Source organism: Manis javanica, chromosome 11, assembly GCF_040802235.1.
Source record: "Manis javanica isolate MJ-LG chromosome 11, MJ_LKY, whole genome shotgun sequence".
NCBI classification, from domain to species: domain Eukaryota; kingdom Metazoa; phylum Chordata; class Mammalia; order Pholidota; family Manidae; genus Manis; species Manis javanica.
In genome coordinates this window covers 84,431,346-84,453,721 of record NC_133166.1, presented here as the reverse complement: position 1 = coordinate 84,453,721, position 22,376 = coordinate 84,431,346, and positions in this window count along the sequence as shown.

Here is a 22,376-nt window from a genome sequence, read left to right as displayed (position 1 = left end):
ATGTCTAAGGTCCATATTTCCTGACCTCTCTAGAATTACACAAATTTACATAAATTATATGGATTCCTTCCAGTGAAATTAATGTTTGCCGTAGATAGGAAGATTAATAACTTTACCTTTTGAATTCCTTTCGTCATTCGCTGACCAGATCTGTGTTGTCAGCAAGTACCATCCTCCTCAGTCCCTCTGGATCTGGCTGAGCATCTAAAATTTTGACCTGTTGAGATCATACTCAAGTATAAAGGGAATGTCAGCCTATGACAGGTATCTGTTTTTGTCTTTGAAATGCCAGTATACATAGCATAATTTCTAAATGCAGACAAACCAACTTAGTATATAAAATCATAGCTATCAGGTAGGTAGTCATAGCTGTTAGTATCACCCTGGGCTACATGATGACTTAGAGTAGGAGGTCAGCAAACTTTTTTTTAAAGGACCAGATAGTAAATATTTTAGGCTTGCAGGTCTTTACAGTCGCTGCTGCAACTGTGCAACTCTACCATTGTAGCAGGAAAAAAAGTGGGTGAAACAGGAGGGTTGGATTTTGCCCACAGACCAGAGCTTGACAAACCCCGATTTAGAGGAAAAGAATTTGAGGCCCTATTTACCCAAATTTCCAAGCCTCTTAAGCTGTCTAGTTAATATATGTCATTTTCGATTTGTAAAAAGAAAGAAGTTAGTAGTAGAGTAGTGTGTCAGGTAAAAGTAAATTGAAGCTATTTAAAAAATTTTGAGCATCTTTTAGAAAAGTATATAAACATAATTATATTCCTCACATATTAAAAAGAAAAATACGTGGAGAAGCTTGGTGTACGTATATGAATGATAAGAGTAATTAGAATATCCCACTGTAGCCCTCTACTCAAAATTATTGAAACCGACCACAGCTCCACATTTCGTTACGTGAAACCTTTGAGACAAATGTGCTTTGGAAGTTAAACTTTGAATTTTAGAAAAGTAATAGAGAACATACAGCATATAATATGCAATGCCCTCCAGCAGAGTCTATAGCAATACTCTTATCAAATACATTCATATTTCTTCAATAATGCATGACTCTTCACATTATATGATAAAGGCTAAAAATAGTCCTCTATCAGTTTTTACCACCAAATGAATTTGCCTCAAACTTGGGTGAAATTTTTCAATTTTCAGACTTTCAGGACAATTAAATCATGCCAACCTCTGGAAGTTAGGAAACTTTGGGACTCAATTCTGAGAGGAAAGGTCACTGTCATTCAAAAGTTATACCTGTCATCAACCAGAATCATGTTAGGTGACTCCATTTCCAAGATTCATGAATGACCTTTTGCAAAGATGTAGAAAGAATATTCAAATGTAGGTTCTTCACTTAGGCAGGTGTGCCCACAAAATAATCAAAATGGGAAGGAGAGAGTTAATGCCTCTTTGAATACATTTAAATAGAAGCTGATTATAGTGGTCTTTAATTTGGTCTGACTTTTTTAATGTTTTATTTCAACAGTCAACTTGTAGGGTCATGTTAATGTCCATGTGTTTGGAATGATATAATAAGGTACCTTTAGTTATCAAAGGGACTCAATTTTTTATTTATTGTAGGAAGGCAGTGCCTTATTTAAATTTGTATTTTAGCTATTAGAAAAGAATATGGGTTTTCATGTTTCAATCTAATCTTTATTTCAGTGGGTTTTCAGGGGTTTCTTAAAGTTGCCTTTGTTCTCAGGCACACCATTTATACATAAGAAACAGTAAAGATTGTATAAAATTCTTATAAAAAGATTGAGCTACTAGACATCAGAAAAATTATAGGACTGAGCTACAACTTCAGAAAAATCAGCATGACTGGGCCACTGATAGGCAAGGAGGAAGGAAACAAGTATGGGATGAGTTTGAGGAATAGAGGAGCCCAGCAGGTATGTGGAGCCTTCTGGGGCATGGCTAAGAATTTGAATATTGTTACAAAGCAGTTGAAAGGTTTAGTAGCCGGTGGGGAGGTACAGGGGAGGCAGTATAGCACAGAGAAAACAAGTAGTGATTCTGTAGCATCTTACTACGCTGATGGACAGTGACTGTAATGAGGTATGTGGTGGGGACTTGATAATGGGGGGAATCTAGTAACCATAATGTTGCTAATGCAATTGTTTATTAATGATACCAAAATAATAAATAAATGAAGGGGGGGGAAGGAAAGGTTTAATGGAATGACATTATCTCCTATATAGGGAATAGATAGATAGGGTCAAAAGTATATTCCTAATAAAAGTGGTCACTCAAGAGTTAGTGGTGGCTTGGACCAGGGTGCTAGAATGATCCAACCTAAAAACCTGTTTCAGCTTAATAGAGTTTACCCCAATCTTAATTCCTATATCTGAGATGAGATGACTCTTGATTATTTTTTAAAGTTATTTTCTCATAAGTTATGACCACAAAGAATACAATTCGACAAATTCATTTCTTCAGTGGTTATTCAATCCTCAACCAGTAGTAAATTACGTGGGAACTTCTTGGCCAAAATGTCTGTGAGTTATTGGAACACCACTTCTTTAAGCTAAGCACAATTAAAGCTACCTAGCCTTGGATCTAAATATAAAGGCAATGGACATTTCCCTTAATGTAATTATGCACATGTAACTGAGATTAATAGGGAAAGTCTGCTTACTTGGAAAAGAGACATGAGGAAGTGTTAATTTAGATCCTGAACCTGTTGTGTTACAGGACCGACAATGACACTTAACAATAATGGCACTTATCTCTCCTCCCAGAGCAGTTATTTGCCAACTTCTCCCAATTAATATGTTAGGTACTTCTGGATTCTTAGGCTAGAGAGAAAACCACAGTGATCATTCTAGAAATATTTGTTAACTTCCTGCTTTGTGTGTGAGGCACTATGTATAACATCCTAGGAATATAAAAAAGGTATGATCTCTACCCTCAAAAGGCTCATTTTCTAGTGGGAAACACAGGTATACAGTGTATAAGTACCATAGTAGACAGAAATTTTAGATACACACAGGGAAAATGACCTAGAGTGGTGGGAGGCTAAGGGCTGGGAATAGGGGCAGTTACCAGGATTATTTTCCTGGAGAATGTGACATTTCAACTGAATCTTGAAAAGCAGGTAAGAATTAAGTTATAAGAGGCAAAGAAACGTGTAAAACAAGCAAGGAATTGGTCTAACTAGTGTCAAAAGCTGAAACAATTTGAAAAACAAAATGAATTAGTATTGGATTATAGATTATAACCCAAAATATAAAATAAATATCCATGAGTCCATACTGAGAAATAAATGATTGAATGAGTGAGTAAATAAATAGAAGAGATAAATTTCCCATGCAGAATTCTAAATTATATAGGTACTCTACCCCTGGGGAGATGAACATAATTCCCTCCTCCTCAAGTACAGGGCTGTACATCGTGACTTCCTTCTCAGGTGTACAGTATGGAAAGAGAAAAAGAAGAAACAGTGGAGAAACTTGAACACTACCTCAGGCAGGTGATACTTGTCAACATCGAAAGTTATGTCATGTTAATATTAGGTATCTTGATACTACATCTTGATAATGATGTAATGAAAATGGCACTTTAACTCTGTGGTCTTCCAAAGATTCACAAGCCCAGCCTACATGAGAAAAATATCAGATCAGTCCCTATTGATGGATATCTTACTAAATACCTGACCAGTACGCCTCAAAATTATCAAGGTCATAAAAACAAGAAAAGTGAGCAATTGTCCCAGACATGAGCCTAAAGAGACGTGACTAAATGTAATATGGTGCCATGGATGAGATCCTGAAACAGAAAAGGCCTTTACATAAAAACTAAGGAAATTTGAATAAAGTACAGACTTCAGTTAATATTAATGTTTAAGCATTGATTCACTAATTGTAACAAATGTACTGTGTTAATGTAATGTTAATAATAGAGGAAATTGGGTATAGGATATATGGGAACTCTAACTTTCTTTTTTTCAATTTTTCTGTAAATCAAAAAAAACTTCTAAAATAAAAAGTTTAAAAGATATGAGGATGAAGTCAGTATGTAAAAAATTAAGTGCAAGACTAGTGTGAGTTGAAGCTGGAGAAGTACTCAATAAATCACAATGACTTGTTCAGCTATCACTAAAAAAATACAGGCAAGCATGGAGTTTAGAGATTTAAGTTACACTAAGAAATTGTATAGTTTTGCAAAAGATAGCAAACCTCTGTGTTCCATATTTATCCCCAATTCTACTTCCTGAGAATGATACTCTCATCTCTGTTAATAATACTACACAAAGTTCACAGTTACTCCTGGTTTAGTCACTCAGATATCTGAGTGCCTGTAATTGTTTCAGCCTAATATGAGAATCAAGAATCTTTCTATTTGTGTATGATTTTCATTTGTTCTCACTTCTCTTTGAGGCATTTGTCCTTGATCTGTTTTAGGAGAAAACTCCCTGCCCAAATTCTGAATATCTTGTGTTGGAACTAGCTAGGGATTCTCATGAACTCAAGTTGAAGTTCCCAAAAGTGTGGTATGGTAACATTTTCACCAATTATTGTGTGAATTATTTGCAGTCTCTCTGAAAGTGATTTTGTGGACTTTCCTTTATGAACTGCTTTTGTGTTACTGTTAGTGCTCATCTGTGACCAGATGTTTAGGAGCCTTTTGGAAGAACCACATTTAAAAAACAGTCTTAAGGATTTTCAAGAGAAAGAACCAAGGCAAACACAAGGAAAATTACTCATATACTCATAGTATATAAAGATTCACCTTTAGTTTTGTATGCCAAAAAGAATGTTTCACCCCAGACACTTTGTGCGTGAGCTTCTGTGGAATAGCAGCCTATTACAACTCAGTTCACTCCCATGGTGGCATCCTCAGCTAGTTGTGTGGAATGGATCTGGGCTGTTGCTCAAAAGGGATGAATAAGGTCATAGAACCACATGCATATGGTGGCTCTGTTCAGTCCACAAAAATATGAGTGCCTATTATGAAGTAGTCTGTTTTAGTTTAGGGGTCAGGAAACTTGTGACAGGCCAGATAGTAAATAAATACTTTAGGCTTCGTGGACCATATAGTCTTTGGCACAGCTCCTTAACTCTGCCATTGTGGCATGTGAAAGCAGCCCTAGACAAAATGTACAAATGAGTATGGTTGGGTTCCAATAAAACTTCACAAATGGACACTGAAATTTGTATTTAATTGTCATGTGTCACTGTATTTTTAAAAGTTATTTTTCAAGCATTTGAAAATGTAAAAACCATTCATTTCTAATGGGCCAAAGTCTGCCCACTGGATTTGTCTCAGGCTGTTGTTTGCTGACCTCGGTTTTAGGTTCCTACCATATAGCAATGGAAGGAAAAAAAAAGAAAAACCATGGAAAATCCAACATCACCTGAGCTTGCATTCTAGTGGGAAGTATCTGCAACCATGGTGTGCTCCTTCCATAATGGTGTGTCTCCAGCACAGGAACCTGGAAGGCCCCACAGCTGAAAGCTCAGGCATGTACCTTGGTATGTGCATTTTCAGAGAACCAGGGACACTCTTTTCTGTGAAAGCTCAGTAAGTAGACATTTTAGACATTGTATTTTTGGAGTGGAATGTGAAGATATCTACAAGACTATACCACCAGAACAGACTGAGAGGCTTGGGACTGAGATTGTTTTCACTGAATTCTCTGAAAGTTTTGTGCTTGCGGTAGCCGTTGAGTATAGGAAGCCGAGGATATTTTGTAGGGCTGGCCTTTCTTCCCCTTTCTGGTCCTTTCATCATGTGCTATTGAAATTTCCTTTCTGAATATAAAAGAAGCTTCTTAATCTCAGCACTTACATGAAGACTTGAAACCTGACCGTTTCTTGGAATGACTGAGTCTCTTACAAGTATTCATAAATACTTTTGGCTAATGTTTGAACTCTGGCTACTTTTGAGGGGTTTTGAAAGATGCAACAAAATTACTTTTTTCCTAAATTAGCCAAGTTAACCACTGTTAAAAGCCAGCACAGTTAATAAGCACTTTATATTTTTTCAATATTTTTCATGTTTGAAGAACAAACTCTGGTCAGTGTTTATATACTATAAGAAAGAGCCGTTACTCCCATTCCCAAAATTTGTTTGGCCAGTCCCAGGAGAGCCCTCTCACAAACTGGTTCTCTTGGGAAAGAAAGGCAGTCTTCCGTTCTTGGAACTGGGGTGTGGTGTTCCTGTGTTACTGTATTGGGAAGCTGTGTGGTACAGTTTCAGTAATACATCTTCTCTGGAAATGACCGTGACACTCTTGGAGATTAAAAAGCACTCTATGAATACAGGGCAGCTTTAGCATATGCATATTAAAATTTATATCATTCCTCTTCAGTATCTTTCCATTATGAAGTATAGGAAGTATAAAGTATAAAAATTGCAAAGAATGAAAGGATGGAAGGTTGAAAGGTTAGCTGTTTTGGAAGTTTAAATCAGTAAAATGGCATTATTTCTTGTGCTCTGTGAGCTGGCGTGCCAAAAGCCACTATTACAGTTGCCATGGAAAGCAAGTTTAAGAAAATGCCCAAAGTGAAATTCTGTAATGTCCCTTTTCCTACTGCATGCCCAGTGCATTCTCTCTCCCTGGAGAAGATGAGTAGGATTTAGGTGACCACATGCTGGAAACCTACATCACCTCTTTTCGGTCTTATTCCTCTGCACAGGTAACCAGAGTGGAGAGAGAATTGTGGCAATGGGCAAGAAAAAAGATTAATTATCAGGGGAAAGCAACAACATCCATAGAGCCACAAGGCAAAGATGTCTTCCAGGTGTTTCATTCCCAGGAAATGTTCTTACCTTCCAGCATCTACTCACCCCCTGGGTGTCTGATTGCGTTGTAACAAATCTTTATGACTGAAAAGGAATCTGTCTTTCTCCCTTCCCCACCTGTCTTTGGTATGTGAGGTTAAGTGGTCTAAAGAAGCCAAGTGCTTATTTAACTGTACATTATTTTTGCGCCATTATCAGAATCTTCAAAGGACCTTGACATTAGTTTCACCTCTCCTCTGTGCTGAGGGATGGGCAAGTAGGGCCAAAAGTAAGGCTGGACAGAAATCCAGCCCTCGTGACCTAGGTCTCAGTACATTTCAACAATTAACCCCCTCCTTTTCTCATCTCAGAGTCAAAAGACTAGTTAGTCCCTACCCTCTTCAAAGCAACCAGTGAAATAAATAAAGATCCTACTCAATGTAGAAATTCCTCATACATCCCATGATTGGCAGTCTTGTAGTCTCTACTTTAAATACTCCTAACCATTGAGAGGTCACTGTTTCCTGAGACATTCCTGCCTGGATGGTTCCAATTGTTACAAAGTTTTTTCCTACATTAAGCTGAAAGCAATGTCAATGGAATACCATTTCCCTACCACCAGCAGGCCTAGTTCTTAGTTTTAGACATTAGGGAAGATACCTAACAGTACAGGGCATGATCCCTTCATAAAGCTTTAAGCAGATTAAGTATAAACATGAAAATAATTTATATGTAATCCTGTGAAGTAAGCATGTTTTTTTAAATAAGGAAAACATTCAAAAAAGGTTAATTACTGCTTTTATTATAGAGAAATGACTGTTAAAGGACAGATCAGAATGTTAAATGAGTTGTACAGAGGATGTAGGATTTAAGTGGCATTATACCAAGTCATATGTCTAGTTTATTTTCACTGACCAAAGGTGCTAAATGATATAGCTGAGTTATCTTCTAGAAAGATAATGTGTGCACATCTTGACCCTGTTAAGATAATAAAGAATTTTCTAGGTCTAATGATAAATTAATTATCTTATTATTTATCTGATAATTCGTAGGAGAAAGGATTTCAGATAGGCAAAAGAACTATGAACCTATCAGATTACTAAACACTGAAAGATACTACTAACAAAGATGTGTGACATCTCCCTGCTGGGAGATCCCCAGAGGTCACCAGAAAGCTATTGGTCCTAAATGATTTAGATATCAAGCTGCCAGACCTAGATAGAATAATCCCTTCAGATCCTTTTCAGATCTGAGAATCTGATATTAATTTATTGATTTACAGAGAGTAAAACAGAATATTTGCATACTATAAAGGCAAATACAAATTTAAAATAAGAGCCTTAATTCTTCCCCCTGAAAATAAAGGAAACAACTTCTTCCTCTCCCTTTCAGAATTTCTTTTTCCTTTTCAAATGCACCCTAAATCTTTATAATGGCTAAATATCCTCATGCCAGTCTTACAACTCAGGAATGTAAGCATGAAATGTACTTTCTCTCACAGAAACCTCCTCCTCTGCTGGCCTGTTCTCTTTGCTCCTCCTGCCTTACTTTATCCTTCTCTGCCTCAGACTGACTCCTGAGAAGGGGTAGATGACGGTCTTTTAGACAGTAGTCCTTCCTTACTGGACTCCCTAAGAAGGGTGCAACATTTCTAGCTGATAATGTGTTACCTGCCCAGGTACAGGACAGAGAATTGTATGCCTGCTGGCCTAGCCCTGAGTCCACTCCATGTCCTAGACCACATTCCAAGAGTCCTTTTTCGTATACCACATAGCTGGAAAGGCAGAAACTAAATGATCAAGATCATGGGATGATTGAACACTGTCCCCATATGAAGACAGCAGGATGGAGAGTACCAGGCTGGTAAGGCACCCCAAACTGAAACAAAGTGATGTATGACTCTGTGACCCAGGGATTAATAGGATTGGTTTAATTCAAGATCTAGAACCAATAAAAATAGCTTACAAGATGTCTAAGAGTTTCATCCCTGGGCAAGTTCACTATGAATTCAGTGAGACAGAAATGACAATGGAAAGTTGTTGGAGTAAAAAGGTGAAAGGGTTTATATTCACCTTTTCCCACTGTGGTAGGTTGAACACTAGAATCACATCTGCATCCCAGTTTGCAGGTCCATAATCCACGTCTGTCTCTGCCTCCGCCCAGAGCACTGGGCAGAGCTCTTTATACAGTGACTCAGTCAATAATAGCTCATTGCCTATGGGTGTGGAAGCATTAGCCTAGGTGTAGGCCAATTACAACATCAAGTAGTTTACGATCAGGTAAGGAACCTGGCCACAGGAACTTTCATTTTCCCCACAAAGATAAGCCATGGCCAAGTGTAAACATCCTTTGTCTAAGAGCCCAATTAAAAGGAATGAAGCTGGATATAAAAGAATTAGAAAATGAGATAATTAAACAGGGACATTCACACTGTAATACAGTCATATTTACAGTGAGAAAGGGAGGTAAATTCGATGAAGGAGCTTGACCACTATATAGGTTTGTTAAAGATCTTAGAGAAATAAGTAGATTTGTTGCCCACTAATCCCTGTAGTCTCTAGCCCTGTAATTATTCTGACTGACACTGCTGTCTGCAGAGTATTTCCTTGTGAAGAATCTATGTTCTGCTTTTCTTTTCTGTCCCTCTAGTGGACAAGTCTAAATTTTTGTTTGCTTTTACTTAAGATGGAGCCCAATATTTGTGGCAAAGACTTCCTCAAAGGTTCCAAGACCACCCTACTATTGTCTGTAGTCATTTATAGGAAAATCTAGACAAATTTGTCCCACCAAAGAGTTCTGTGATCATACAATACATGGATGATTTGCTGTTAGCCTCAGACAAAGTGACACTTTGGCTTAATTGCAGTTCCTTGCTTCACAGGGTGGTAACGCCTCATTAGACAAATTGCAGTATTGCCAAGCTCAGTTTATTCAGGGAATCTACAGTCTGCTGAAGGCCAGGCCTTAAAGTATAACAATCTGGAAGTCCACCAAACCTGCATATGAAACAGCCGACTACAAAAAACCAAGTTAAAAAAACTTTGGAGACTAGTAGGGTATTGTAAATCAATCCCAGCTTTTCCTAGCATGCACAGCCTCTGGCAGCAATAGCGCAATGACTCCCTAGAACCTCTGGTCTGGTCCTTAGAATCGAAGAGGTGTTTGAACAGCTGAAATTGGCTGCATCCTCCATGCTGTCCAAATGTGGGGACTCCACATTTTGAGAAATCTTTATTCTTGTTTGGTCATGAAAATAAAGGTGCTGCCATTAAAACATTAACTCAGACACTGGGACTATGTAGCTTATTTCTCAGTTCTTGTAGATGCTGTAGTGGTAGAAATGCCAGGTGCCTCTGAAGGCGTGGCCCAATCTCTTCCCTTGGGTCACTTGACTGGTTTGAATGTTCCAAATGGTATGACAGCAATCTTACAAGTACATAAAACCCAGCCTTTGTCAGGGTGCCATCAAACTATGAGCAGGTGTTATTATCCAGTACTAATATTGTGCTTATTTAGGAGGCACAATTTCCTAAACCCAGCTATTGTCTCACAAGATCCTGATCAAATAGACAGTCATGATTGTACAATAGGAATAAAAGGAGATACTAAGCTGGGAACTGGTTTATCAGATGTCCCAGTTCAAAATGGTGATTTGGTGTTTGCTGGTGGATCTTGTATCTAGAATAAGAATGGCCAGGCCAGTTTAGATCGATTCAAGATGGCGGCATGAGAGGTGAGACAGAGACCTCCTCCCCAAACCACATATAGTACAAAAACATAGTTAATACAACTAATCCTAAAACAACAACAGGAAAGAAGGCTGCACCAGACTGCATACACCTGGAGAAGAGAGCAGATATCACAAAACAGGGTAACGTACCAAAGCGTTGATCTGGTGGGGACCCAAGCCCTTCTCCCACCCCAGCTCACAGGTGGGAGGAACAGAGTGAGGAGGGGGAAGAAGCCTAAGACTGCTGAACACCCAGCCCTGGAGATATGCTTTGGAGCACAAACCTACATTGTGTGGTGCTAGGAGGTTGGTGGGGTTGGGGAGCTGGGACAAGCAGAGTGCTTAAGAGACTGAGATTCCAGACATTTGAGGAGGGGATCCACATCCAGCTGCTCTGGGACAAAGGAAAGGAGGGTGGTCTGAGAGGCTTCCTAGCAGTGAGAGGGCTGCTGGAAAGGCGGGGATTCCACGGATACTGTTTCACGGGAGAAGGGATAGGTGAACAAGGTTGTCTGGGCATGCTCTGCCCAGCAGGTTGGGAACTTTGAGGAGCTTCAGGCGCTCCATCCCCCTGGCTGGCTACTCAGCTCTGAAGCCCCCACTGTGACACGCAGCCTGCTGCACCTTCCTCCTGTCCTGCCAGCACTGGCTCACAAACCGGCTATCACTATGCTGGTATCAGGCCAGCCAGAGAGAGGCCCCACCTCCAACAGCTAGAGACCAAAGCACACAGGTTTACACCAGTGTGCTTGGCCCACTGGCTGTAACAGTGGAGAAAAGTACTGCAGCCAGGAAGCAGGAAACAGCTCTTTCCTCACACCAGGCACCAGTGTCACTCCCCTACCACCCCCAACCTCACTCTAGGGGCTGAGCAGCTCCAGAGACTATAGCCTCTGGGCACTAGAGGGTGCCACATAGAAATATGAAACATCAAAGAAACCTGGTTTAGACCAAAATCTCACAAACCGAAGAAAAAGGGCCAAATAAAACTGAACTCACCAATCTTCCTGAAAGAGAGTCCAAAATAAAAATCATAAACATGCTCATGGAGGTACAAAAAAATATCCAAGAACTCAGGAACAAATTTAAGATGGTGATTCAATCATTAGAAATTCCATATCTGAAATGAAACATACGATGGAGGGATTTAAAAGCAGATTAGATGTAGTTGAAGAGACAGTAAATGGAATAGAAATTAGAGAAGAGGAATACAAAGAAGCTGAAGCACAGAGAGAAAAAACAATCTTTAAGAATCAAAGAATATTGAAAGAACTGTGTGACCAATCCAAATGGAACAATATTCACATTATAAGGGTACCAGAAGAAGAAGAGAGAGAGAAAGGGATAGAAAGTGTCACTGAGGAGGTAATTGCTGAAAACTTCCCAATCTGGGGAAGGAGATAGTCTCTCATGCCATGTAAGTGCACAGATCTCCCAACACAAGGGACCCAAGGAAGACAACATCAAGACATATAATAATTATTATCTAGATCTAATAGCAAAGATCAAGGATAAAGATAGACTTTTAAAGGCAGCTAGAGAGAGAAAAAATATCACATACAAAGGAAAACCCATCAGGCTATCATCAGATTTCTCAACAGAAACCTTACAAGCCAGAAGGGAGTGGCATGATATATTTAAAGCAATGAAGCAGAAGGGCCATGAACCAAGAATATGCTATCCAGCAAGGTTATCATTTAAATTTGAAGGAGGGATTAGACAATTTTCAGATAAGCAAAAGCTGAGAGAATTTACCTCCCACAAATCACCTCTACAGTGCATTTTGGAGGTATTCCTATAGATGGAAGTATTCCTAAGGCTAAATAGCTGTCACCAGGGGAAATAAAATCACAGCAAAGTAGAACAATAAATTACTAAGCAGATGTAAAATCAAATCAACTACCCCCAAAGTCAATCAAGGGATAGACAAAGAGTACAGAATATGACACCTAATATATAAAGAATGGAGAAGGAAGAAAAAGGAGGGAAAAAAAGAACCTTTAGGTTGTGTTTCTCATAGCATACTGAGTTAAACTAGACTTAGATACTAAGGGAATTACCCTTGAACCTTTGGTAACCATGAATCTAAAGCTTGCAATGCCAATAAATACATGCCTATCAATAATCACACTAACTGCAAATGGTCTGAATGCACCAATCAAAAGATGTAGAGTCAATGAATGAATAAAAAAACAAGACCCATCTATATGCTGCCTACAAGAGAGTCACTTCAAACCCCAAAACGGATAAGTTATTTCGTGTAACTAATAGGGAGAAAAAAGCAGAAGTTGCAGTATTTGTATCAGACAAAATAGACTTCAAAACAAAGAAAGTAACAAGAGACAAAGAAGGACACTACATAATGATAAACGGGTCAGTCCAACAAGAGGATATAACTATTAGAAATATCTATGCACCCAACACAGGATCACCTACATATGTGGAACAAATACTAACAGAATTAAAGGGGGAAATAGAATGCAATTCATTCATTTTAGGAAACTTCAACACACCACACACTCCAAAGGACAGATCAACCAGGCAGAAAATAAGTAAAGAGACAGAGGCACTGAACAATATATTAGAACAGATGGACCTAACAGACATCTACAGAACACCCCAGCCAAAAGCAACAGGATACACATTCTTCTCAAGTGCACATGGAACATTTTCAAGAATAGATCCTTTATTAGGCCACAAAATGAGCCTCAGTAAATACAAAAAGACTGAAATTGTACCAACCAGCTTCTCAGATCACAAAGGTATGAAACTAGAAATAAATTACTCTAAGAAAATGAAAAAGCCCACAAACATATGGAAGCTTAATAACATGCTCCTAAATAATCAGTGGATCAATGACCAAATAAAAACAGAGATCAAGCAATATATGGAGACAAATGACAACAATAATTCAACACCACAAAATCTGTGGCACGAAGTGAAGGTCATTCTAAGAGGGAAGTATATTGCAATACAGGCCTACCTCAGAAGAAAGAACAATCACAAATGAACATTCTAAACTCACAATTAATGAAACTTGAAAAAGAAGAACAAATGAGGCCCTAAGTCAGTAGAAGGAGGGACATAATAAAGATTAGAGCATAAATAAATAAAACTGAGGAGAATAAAACAACAGAAAGAATCAATGAAAGCAGGGGCTGGTTCTTCAAGAAAATAAACAAAATAGATAAATCCTTAGCCAGACATATCAAGAAAAAAAGAGAGTCTACACACACAAACAGAATCAGAAATGAGAAATGAAAAATCACTATGGATACCACAGAAATACAAAGAATTGTAAGAGAATACTATGAAAAATTATGTGCTAACAAAGTGGATAGCCTAGAAGAAATGGACAACTTTCTAGAAAAATACAACCTTCCAAGATTAACCTAGGAAGAAACAGAAAATCTCAACATACTAATTACCAGTAATTACATTAAAATTGGGAATCAACTACCTAAAAACAGAAGTACTGGGCCAGATGGCTTCACTGCTGAATTTTATCAATCATTTAGTGAAGACCTGATACCCAACCTCCTTAAAATTTTGCAAAAAGTAGAAGAGGAGGGTATACTCCCAAATTCATTTTATGAGGCCAGCATCACTCTAATACGAAAACCAGACAAAGGCACTGCAAAAAAAAGAAAATTACAGACCAATATCCCTGAAGAACATAGATGCAAAAATACTCACCAAAATACTAGCAAACCAAATTCAAAAATACATCAAAAGATCAGCCATCATGACCAAGTGGGATTCATCCCAGGGATACAAGGATGGTACAATATTAGAAAATCCATCAATATCATCAACCACATCAACAAAAAGAAGGACAAAAACCACATGATCGTCTCCATAAATGCTGAAAAAGTATTCGAGAAAATTCAACATTGATAATAAAAACTCTCAACAAAATGGGTATAGAGGGCAAGTACCTCAACATAATAAAGGCCATAAATGACAAACCCACAGCCAACATTATACTTACTATCAAGAAGCTGCAAGTTTTTCCTTTAAGATTGGGAACAAGACAAAATTACAAGACAATGCCCACTCTCCCCACTTTTATTCAACATACTTCTGGAGGGTCTAGCCACAGCAATCAGACAACACAAAGAAATAAAAGGCATCTAGATTGGCAAGGAATAAGTTAAACCATCCCTGTTTGCAGGTGACATGATATTATACATAAAAAATCCTAAAGAATCCACTCCAAAACTACTAGATCTAATATCTGAATTCAGCAAAGTTGCAGGATACAAAATTAATACACAGAAATCTGTTGCACTCCTACACACTAATGATGAACTAGCAGAAAGAGAAATCAGGAAAACAATTACATTCACAATTGCATCAAAAAAATAAAATACCTAGGAATAAACCTAACCAAGGAAGTGAAAAACCTACACTCTGAAAACTACAAGACACTCATGAGACAAATTAAAGAGCATACCAATAAATGGAAACACATCTCATGCTCATGAATAGGAAGAATTAATATTGTCAAAATGGCCATCCTGCCTAAAGCAATCTATAGATTCAATGCAATTCCTATCAAAATACCAACAGCATTCTTCAACTAGATAGGACAAATAGTTCTAAAATTCATATGGAACCACAAAATACCCTAAATAGCCAAAGCAGTCCTGAGAAGGAAGAATAAAGTGGGGGGAATTATGCTTCCCCGACTTCAAGCTCTACTACAAAACCACAGTAATCAAGAAAATTTGGTACTGGCACAAGAGTAGACCCATAGATGAATGGAACAAACTAGAGAGCCCAGATATAAACCCAAGAAGCATAGATGGTCAATTAATATACAATAAAGGAGCCATGGATATACAGTGGGGAAATGACACCCTCTTCAAAATCTGGTGTTGGCAAAACTGGACAGCTATATGCAAGAGAATGGAAATGGATTATTGTCTAACCCCATACACAAAAGTAAACTCGAAATGGATCAAAGACCTGAATGTAAGTCATGAAACCATAAAACTCTTAGAAGAAAACATAGGCAAAAATATCTTGATATAAACGTGAGCAACTTTCTTCTGAATGCATCTCCTCAGGCAAGGGAAACAAAATCAGAAATGAACAAATGGGACTACATCATGCTAAAATGCTTCTGTACAGCAAATGATACCATCAGCAGAACAAAAAGGCATCCTACAGTATGGGAGAATATATTTATCAATGACATATCTGACAAGGGGTTGACATCCAAAATATATAAAGAACTTATATACCTCAACACACAAAAAGCAAATAACCCTATTAAAAAAATGGGTGGAGGATATGAACAGACAATTCTCCAAAGAAGAAATTCAGATGGCCAACAAGGCACATGAAAGGATGCTCCACACCACTAATTATCAGGGTAATGCAAATTAAAACCACAGTGAGTTATCACCTCATGCCAGTTAGGATGGCCAACATAGAAAAGAATAGGAACAACAAATGCTGGCAAGGATGCAGAGAAAGGGGAAGCCTCCCACACTGTTGGTGGGAATGTAAACTAGTTTCACCATTGTGGAAAGCAGTATGGAGGTTCCTCAAAAAACTAAAAATAGAAATGTCATTTGACCCAGGAATTCCACTCCTAGGAATTTACCCTAAGAATGCAGGAGTCCAGTTAGAAAAAGACATATGCACCCCTATGTTTATCACAGCACTATTTACAATAGCCAAGAAATGCAAGCAACCTAAGTGTCCATCTGTAGATGAATGGATAAAGATGTGGTACATAGACACAATGGAGTACTATTCAGCCACAAGAAGAAAACAAATCCTACCATTTGTAACAACATGGATGGAGCTAGAGGGTATTATGCTCAGTGAAATAAGCCAGGCAGAGAAAGACAAGTACCAAATGATTTCACTCATCTGTGGAGCATAAGAACAAAGCAAAAACTGAAGGAACAAAACAGCAGCAGACTCACAGAACCCAAGAATGGACTAACAGTTGCCAAAGGGAAAGGGACTGGGGAGTATGGGTTGGAAGGGAGGAAGAAGGGGAATAAGGGGCATCACGATTAGCACACATAATGTAGTGGGGGGAAGGGCACGGGGAAGGCAGTATAGGACAGAGAAGACAAGTAGTGATTGTATAGCATCTTATTATGCTGATGGACAGTGACTCTAATGGGTATTGGGGTATGTGGTGGGGACTTGATGATGGAGGGAATCTAGTAACCACAATGTTTCTGATGTAATTGTATATTAATGATACCAAAATAAAAAAATAACAGTAAAAAGAATGGCCAACTTAGTACTTTCTATGCTGTAGTGACATCTCATGAAATCTTGGAAACTTGTGTTCTGTCTGGAATTAAATCAACATAAGTAGCTGAGTTAATAGCAGTTACTAGAGCTGCAATTCTTGATTTCAGGACTGAAAGTGAATATATATATTCTGATAGTAAATATGTTTGAGGTGTCTGTCATGCAACAGATCAAAATTTTTAAAGTAGAGGACTTCTGACATCAATGAGAACAGCACAACCTCATGTCAGATTGATAGCTGATTTGTGATGGGGCTTTACAACTGCGGGCTCAGATATGGGTAGTTCATTTTGCTGACAGAGCAGCAAAAGCTGCTTGTTAAAGCATGGCAGAGTCCAAACTTAAAAGCTCCACTTTCAATGCAGCAAGAAATGTTTACTCATTTTCAAAACTATGCTTTTCAATTACTCATTTTCAAAACGATGCTTTGCAAAAACAAATGGACAAACAGATTTTAATGGGGCTAAAAGAAATATGGACTATGGGAATTACTTAAGAAACTGATTCCTACACCATTGTCCCTGTTTGCTTGGTTAGAGTTGTTGTCATCAACAAAATCATCTGAATCAAAGAGGGATTTTAAAAATACTGAACTCTTACTACACCTACCTACCGAAAGGTAAAATAATTCAAAGCATATTTAAGTGAGGTGTGCTATTTGTCAACAGAATTCTTTACAGGTGTCTCCCAAGGTAAGCACACAAAGTTCTCCCTGACCAGCTCTACTAGGACCAGGCAGTGGTAAAGGCTCTCTTACTATATTGAATCAGCAGAAGTCACTTTATTTCTACTGTTGTCCAAGGATTATGCAGATGATTACAGATTCCTATAAACCCCAGTCCTTTAGACAAAGAAAACAAGTGAATCAAACTAAAAACAACAAAAATGCCTTGAATAAGGCTCAGTAATCTACCAGGTTAAAATTGCCCTAGAGCTTTACCACTAGCCTTGTTAAAAATTAGAATGACCCCTGCAAGGAAGCATGGGGCATCTCCTTTTGAAGTTTGTCAGGCCTGTGAATTGGATCTCAGGCCATGTCCCATGTCCAATTTAACTGTGTCCTCCCATAATCATGTACTCTGCTTAAGAAGACCCTATCTTCTGCCAGAAACCCTGAGACTTAGTCATAAGGATCTAGAAGTACCTGCCAGAGGAAGTCTGCCGCCCTATCAACCAGGTCACTTCATCTGCTTTAAGGTGTTCAGAGGAAAGACAGGCTGCCACCAAGCTGGGAGGGACTCTTTCAAGTGCTGCTGATCACCCATAATGCCACCACAGTGAAAGGCAGCTCAGCTAGTTCACATTCCAGGTGAAGCCAGCATCACAGGAGGAGGACAGTTTGTAGTTCTCTCAAAGGACCCAAAACAATGTTTCCAGAGTAACTGATCGGTATTGACTTCAACTGAAAAGAAATATTGTAGAAAATGTATTGACGTTCTCAAAGGCTGCCTGCCTGGCTGTCCTACTCACAACCTTGGTTATTCTGGGTACTTTGAAAATCTTTTAAGTATTAGAAAACAAACAGTGTTGTGTATTACACTCCTCTTTCCTTCTGTACTTGCACTCATGGTTCTTTGGGTCTGAAATGAATCTCTTGGAGGCAGCATACAGATGATCTTGTTTTCTTATCTGTTCTGCCACTCTGTCTTTTGATTGGTGCATTCAGGCCATTTACATTTAAGGTGATTATTGATACATATGTACTTATTGTCAACTTATTGTTTTCAGGCTGTTTTTTATATATCTCCTCTGTTCCTTTCTTCTTCTCTTATGCTCTTCTCTTGTTATTGGTGTTTTTTTTTTAGTGTTGTAATTGGATTTTTCTCCTTTTCTTTGTTTTTTTTATGTGTGTGTAGTTCTGCAGTTCCCAAAGGTTCAAGGATAGCTTCTTTACTAAATAATAATCTATCTTAAATTGCTGATTACTCTATTTCAAACACAATGCAAAGGTACTTATTTTTTCCCCTTCTTCTTTCTCCACACTTTTCATATTAGATGTCATAATCTGCACTTTTTGTGTATCCCTTGACTGATTTTGTGTATAGTTGATTTTGCTTCTTTTGTTTTAATTTTGTACTTCCTTGGTAATTAGTTTGTTTACTATCTTTACTGTGGTTTTATTTTCACTGGTGAAAGCTATTTAGACTTAGGGTCATTTCCATCTACAGAAATCCCTTTAACATATCATGTAAGACTGGCTTTAGTGGTGGTGAATTCCTTCAAATTTTGTTTATCTGGAAATTGTTTAATCCCTGCTTCAAAATTAAAGGATAATCTTGCTGGGTTGAGGATTCTTGGTTGGAGTTCCTTCTGTTTCAGTACATTAAATATATCATGTCACTCCCTTCTGGTTTGAAGGGTTTCTGAAAAATCTGCTGATAATCTGATGGGATTTTCTTTATAAGTAATCTTTTTTCTCTCTCTGGCTGTTTTCAACACACTTTCCTTATCCTTGATCTTTGCCATTTTAAGTATTATATATTTTGGCATTGTCTTGCTGAGGTTCCTTTTGCAAGGGGATCCCTGTGTGTCCATAACCTGACTAAGTCCAGGGAGAGGAAATCCCAGGGCAAAATACCTCTAAAAACTGAAATCAGTCAAAGAGAGAAATAAAGTTTAAAACCTGTTTATTACTTACAAACTGCAGTCCAGGGCCATCTCTCTCCTCTGCTCCTGAAGAAGCAAGCAAGCAAGCAAGCCAGTCCCTCCCTTTAAACTCTCAGGTTCAGACATGCCCTTGGTTGCCCAGGTAATTACCCATTGTCATGGAGATGAACTTCTCTCTACTCCTGAGGATATGCAAACACACTAAAGCCAGGCGATATACTCTGGAAATGTTACAGTTTTACTCACAGGCCACCCCTCAAGAAATCTCACCTTACAATCTACTCATTCCCCTTATTCCACAATGATCCCTGGGTGAGAAAACCAGAGCATTGTGACTAGACTAATGGCATAACAATAGCAACAGCAATAAAATCATAACAATCCTCAAGCCCAAGAATTCAGCTAGGTTCAAAGTCTTATGCAGATTAAGTGCATAGCTCATCCATTCCATAGACAGGCAGCAGCTGAAGGTTCAGAGCAATCATCATGTGGCAGCAGCAGCCAGGGGGTTCATTCAAGCCACAAGGACTATAGGAGAAAATAACCTCCTGGATGTTTTGGGTACACTACTGTGACCTTTGGGGGCCATTCATCTGTTATTCTAAGAATACACCAGAGGCAAACTTCCAGGTCTTTTCTCCAAGGTGCCAGAAGGGTCAGCCATTGACAATCCATGTGTCGAAATGTCCAGGGCCATGTCCATTTTATTCCTAATTGCTGCACCCATCCTTGAAATGGATGTCCAATGAAGTGGGTGCCTTGATCACTCTCAATCACCGCAACAGGCCATAGGCTTCAAAGAAACACTCTAGGCCCCTCTTGGTGGTTTGCTGATCTGCACAACTTGCAGGGCACTCCTTCCAGGCTCAGCTGACTTCTTCAAAGGTCAATGGCAAGCCCCAGTGATGGGCTACAGCCCACATTGTCTTTTGCCCCACATGCACCAAACGCTGATTTGGGCCACATCAGAGGCAGGCTTTCCTTCTAGCCAGCACACCTGGGCCAATGCATCTGCTTCATTATTCCCTGGGGATGCCAAAGGCAAATGGCCAGTCACATGTGCCACACCACTCTATGGCCTTTGGGTCCAGAAGCAGTAGCCTTAGGCTCGGGCCACAGGCTGGGGTTGGCATGGGCAGCAGCAGTGATGGTGCCTCTGTGACCACACGAGTGTAGATACACATCCCTCAGCATGAGCGCCACTTCTCCTTATCATTTCTTGGGGCGGCCCTCCCAAAGGTTGCACCATTATAACAGATTTAGAGGAATCCTACCAACTGTGCCAGATGTAAGTCCAGGGAGAGGAAATCCTGGGGCAAAATACCTCTAAAAACTGAAATCAGTCAAAGGGAGAAATAAAGTTTAAAACCCTTTTATTACTTACAGACTGCAGTCCAGGGCCATCTTTCTCCTCTGCTCCTGACAAAGCAAATAAGCAAGCAAGCCAGCCCCTCCCTTTAAAATCTCAGGTTCAGACATGCCCTTGGTTGCCCCAGTAATTATCCATTGACATGAAGATGAACTTCTCTCCACCCCTGAGGATATGCAAATGCACTAAAGCCAGGCAAGATACTCTAGAAATGTTACAATTTTAACCACACTGTCTATTAACTTCCTCAGATTGGGGAAGTTTTCAACAATTATTTCTTCAAAGAGAGTTTCTACCCCCTTTTCTTTTTCTTTTTGGTATCCCTATTATGCAAATATTGTTTTGTTTGGATTGGTCACATAGCTCTCTTATCATTCTTTCATTCCTAGAGATCCTTTTTTCTGTGTGTCTGTCAGCTTTTCATTTTCCTGTTCTTTAATTTCTATTTCATCTATTTTTAAATCCCTCCATTGTGTACTTCATTTCAGAAACTGCATTCTTCAGCTATGAGTGGCTCTTTTTCAGATTGTCTATTTCTCTCCTGAAGTCCTTCCTGAGATCTTGAATACTTTCCTGTAAGTCCATGAGCATGTTTATGACTTTTATTTTGAAATCGTTATGAAGAAGATTGGTGATCTCTGTTTCATTTAGCTCTCTTTCTGGGTGTGGAGAAAATGAGAGTTCCTGTGGCCAGGATTCTCACCTGGCCCTGGTTGACTAACTCACCACACACCTGTGGGCAATACAAGGCTGTTGAGTCTATATAAAGAGCTCCGCTCACTGCTCTGAGCATGACATGGTGGCAGGGCTGCAAGGCTGCAGGAGAGCACAGCAGAGGCTGGAGTGATGGCAGCACCAAGGACAGAGGCCCAGAGGACGGCTGTGCAGGACAACTGTGCAGAGAGGCCCAGAGGCAACAACCAACTTGCTGCATGCAGACTTGCTCTGAGTGAATGGGATTTTAGTGACTGACCTGCCACCTGTAAATAAAGTTAGGTATAACCCTTTCACCCCAAGAATGTTTTGCTGTCATTTTCTTTGGTCACACTGAATCCATAGTGAACTTTCCTGGGGCTGAAACCCATTTGCAAGACACTGGGGTTCTGTCCTGCAGTTCTAATTGGATCAAATTCCTCTGCCTTCTCATTTTGTCAGGGATTCTGTGTTTCTTCCTGTGTATTAGATGTCTCTGCTATGCTTCCCTTTTCTGTGTGGTCCTCTCTTCTTCTGGTGTAGGGGGTCTGTTCTGCAGCCTTCAGGTCATTTTCAGCTCTAGTTGCATTTGCTGTATTTTCCTCTTTTATGTGTTTTGGGAGGAGGTTTCTGTCTTGCCTTCCTAATCCACCATCTTTAATCTGGTAATCCTATGATCTGAAGTTCTGGGCTAGCTGGTCCAAAGCAGGTCACCATGCCAGTGCCCAGAGCTCTTTCTATAGCAACACAGACAATAATGGCTCATTGCCAACAGGTGTGGAAGCTTCAGCCTATGCAGTAGGTCAATTACATCAAGTAGATCAGGGTCAGGTGAGGATTCCGGCCATGGTAACTTCCATTTTGCCTACACATATTAATTATAATTAGGTTTCCCCCTGTGAAGAAAGTGAAGGTTCCTATGGCCAGGATTCTCACCTTACCCTGGTCGACTTGCTTATTACACAT